The sequence below is a fragment of the Tyto alba genome, unplaced genomic scaffold (genome assembly GCF_018691265.1).
Source record: "Tyto alba isolate M040663 unplaced genomic scaffold, T.alba_DEE_v4.0 Super-Scaffold_28, whole genome shotgun sequence".
In the NCBI taxonomy this organism is placed as follows: Eukaryota; Metazoa; Chordata; class Aves; order Strigiformes; family Tytonidae; genus Tyto; species Tyto alba.
In genome coordinates, this window is record NW_024881302.1 from 8,469,272 (window position 1) to 8,472,881 (window position 3,610).

Below are 3,610 nucleotides of genomic sequence, written 5' to 3' on the forward strand. Positions count from 1 at the left end.
CCACCCCGCGCTGCCCCGACGGCCGCTTTCCCTTCCCCGGTCTGAGGCCGGCAGCAGGGGTGCAAACGCGCTGCTCGTGTGTGTGTGTGTGTGTGTGTACGCGCGCTCCTCGTGCTGCCCGCGTACAGAGACGACAGCAGCCGGCGGCGGCACACGCGCGCTACCGCGAGTCACCCGGCCTGCAGATTATTGTTCAATTAAGCCGATTGTTAACATGCTCGCCGAGACCCCCTGCAGCATCGCTGTCCTCCGGGTGCGCCTCTCTCGAGATGCAATCCCTGCTGGGAACGGGCGGCCCCAACAGGGCGAGGGTTCGGCTGGTCACCGGCCTGGCCCCAGCCCGCGTGGGGCCGGGGGGTCTGCGCCTCCCGGGGACACCCCGAGGACGTGAACGGGCAGAGGGTTGCGAGGGGTTATCGATTCTGCTCCTCTGGTAAGGCCAAGAGCCGCTTCGAATCATGTACTAGCCAAGTTACTTAAGCTGAGCTCTGAGAAGATCGAAAGGTTGAGGGAGTCTCAGTGTGTGTGTGTATATATATATATTAAAATATTCTGTGTTTACACAGAACCCCTAGTCTGAGGAGAAAGCAAAAATCAGAAGGAAATAGTGCTGTGTCCTGTAGTGACTTCAGCAAACTCTTAGAACCCTGCTGGGAAGAGTGTTAAGGGAAAAAAAGAGCTGAGGAGTGGTGGCACAGATAGGGAACGTTGCAAGAAGAGGGAAATTCTCTGAAAAGAGATTGAAAAAAAAGCAGAAGAAAACTCACATGATTTGAAGAAACATTCAAGTTAAAAACCACACTGAAGGAAGGAAGAGGAAAGCAAGGGGGATGCTGCTTTCCTCCTGTACAGTAAACTAAAGGAATGAGTTCAACAAAACTGAAGTCTGGGTTCTCGATGGTTGGACAGCTCGTGCCAGATGCTGATGAAAGGATTTTAACCACACAGTTATCACAGTTAAAACTGTAGCCTCTTCCCTCCACACCTGCATCCTTTGAGCTGTCTGATTCACCAAATCACCACAGCAAACACGAGCAACTCCCACATACAGGAGCGCTCCTCTGCAGTAGGGAAGGTTTAGCCTCATTTCATGGCAGAGCGGGGAATCAGTAAAGGGAAAGAGATTGAACAATATGCCTCAAAATCAAACAAATTCTTGAAACAGATAGGGATGCAGCCTGCATGGCCCAAAATCCAAGCCAGTGCCAGAATCCCATGATGGTGAGAGGATCCCTCCTGCCTTCTGTCTCCTGCCTAGGGTTTGCAGTGACATTTAAAGACCATTCCTACTGTGGGGAAAGCTTTTGCTTACTGTAACTGTAGTAGTATAAATATCACATGAGGTTTTTGAAAGAAAAATCTTAAAAGCACAAATGCAACACAGTACTTCCTCATTAGGGAAAGATACTTCCCTAAAATGAATGTCAAGTGACAAGGAAAAATTTTAAAGTGAGATTTGGGAAAGCATGGAAGAGCAGACAGCAGGGAAACTACATGTATGACCCATCTACAACTGCATTAAGACAACAGCTGCAAAACAGTGAAACAGGATTTAAATTATCTTGATTATGCTTTGAACAGAGCAAAGTCTTTTGTAATAACAAGAGGTTTAAAAACTCACAAAGTTAATTTCAGCATGCTCTAGCTTTGCCTAGGTCAGAGACATGTCCCAGTCACAGGGGTAATACCTCCCCTACCTGCATTTTCAGTGGTACACTGCAGGTTGTATTTAGACATCTACAATTATGGGCAAAACCAAGGGAAATCTTCACAGCCGACAAGGGCTAGCAGCCTTAACCAAGTGAGACCTGGCTCACTGAAGATAACTCTGTCCTGAGTCAGCAGTAACCATGAGACTGAAGGACAGAAGCAGGAAATTTTATCTGGATGTTTTGCTTCATTTGCAAGGCCTTGGGGCCCCCGTTCAGGGCAGACCTGGGGTGCATGCTGCACAGGCCACAGACTGGAACTGAAGTTCCCATTAACCCCGGGCCCCAGGATTATACAGCAAACCCACTGCTCAAATAGGCAGCAAAATGAAGACCAGTTTATATTTACCTGTTTGTTTTTGCAAAACCTTTCTCTTGTTGGCTCCTTACAGAATGGAAGTCTCTATAGCAATAACAGCAACGGAACAAAACAAGACACAGCATTGGACACCAAAACCAAACAAGAGTTTTCATAAGGCATCAATTCATTCCTAACTTTTACAGCAAATTACAGATGGATGTAGCAGAGCCAGCATACTCATTAGCCAGGTACAGACCACAAAAAAATTACCTGCTGCCAGTGTTACGGAGAGCGTTCATTTGGTTTCACATGTAAAGTCCTCCTTAGAATAAGCGTAAGAAAACTGTAAAGGTTGTGACTTATGTGAACTTCTTCCATTATCAATCAATAATGCAGCCATCCTGTAGGATTACAGGACTGTGGTTCAAAAACCAAACTGAGAAAATCCTTGAAAATGCTCCTTAAATTCTATTGCAATCCAATTCCCATGGAAAACAACAAAAGTCTTGTTTCTACCTGCTTAAAACAGAAACTGGATTGAATATATGTCAAATGTATCAGTCACAACTGCTACTACCCTTGCAGAATTAATTTCCTAGGATCTAAACACTACTTGGTCTTTATAAAGATATTTTACAACAATGATCAAATCATCAAAACACTACGAGGGAGCAAAAGTGCTGCATTGAGGGAGCCACAAAGGACCAAACCACAGAAGCATGAGTCAAGTGTCCCTGGGGCTCACGAGGAAACGACCCAGACAGGATGGTTTTGCCTCACACAGGCATACTTCTGGAGAATTTAATGTGTACACTGACCGTCTGAACCACAACTCTCAGCACACCAAAACCATCTGAACCTACAGGCCACAGAACAAGTGCAAGACAGACCTATTCTCTTTAACCAGCAACTAGAAACTCCCCAGGCTGGATTCACAAAGATCTGCCAGTTCCCTTTGAAAACAGCCTGAAATGAAAGACGGTTCTTTTTCACCCTCCTTTACTGTGCCTTTGAGATACACAAAGATCTGAGATGCTTTTTGTTTGCAAATCTCTTTCATGTTTGGTTATTTGAATAGACAGACAGGCATGGAAGTTCTTGCTTATTTTGTTAACTTTCTGACTGACTTCAGAATGAACTGGAATGTGATGGCAAAACCTGAGATTTGTAAGTAGGCACTTTCAAAGGGCGGTTATCATTCTGTAGCAGGGCAAGTCACAACGGTGACCTACAATAAATGGTAAAGCAGCACCGCTGGTGTCCTGGGAAGGACTACTACCACGCTGCTACCAGTTGTGACAGTAAAGGCCGCCTCCTTCCTTGCACCTCAGCAAGACATTTACTGGTGCATCAAGAGTAAGCGTAATTTCAGAAAAATGCTGATTTGCCTAATCCTGCCTGTAACCAGTGCGCGCCCTGCGCGGCTGTGCCTGCCAGCGCCCTTTTCCCGGAATTTCACTGCAGACCCCGGCCCCAGCGCTCCCCGCCGGCCTGAGGCCTCGGCTTCGCGGAGGCAGAGAGACTGCGCGCAGACAGACAGACAGACAACCAGCCAGCCAGGCTGCGCGAAGCCAGCCAGCGCGCCCCGCCCCGCCGCCGG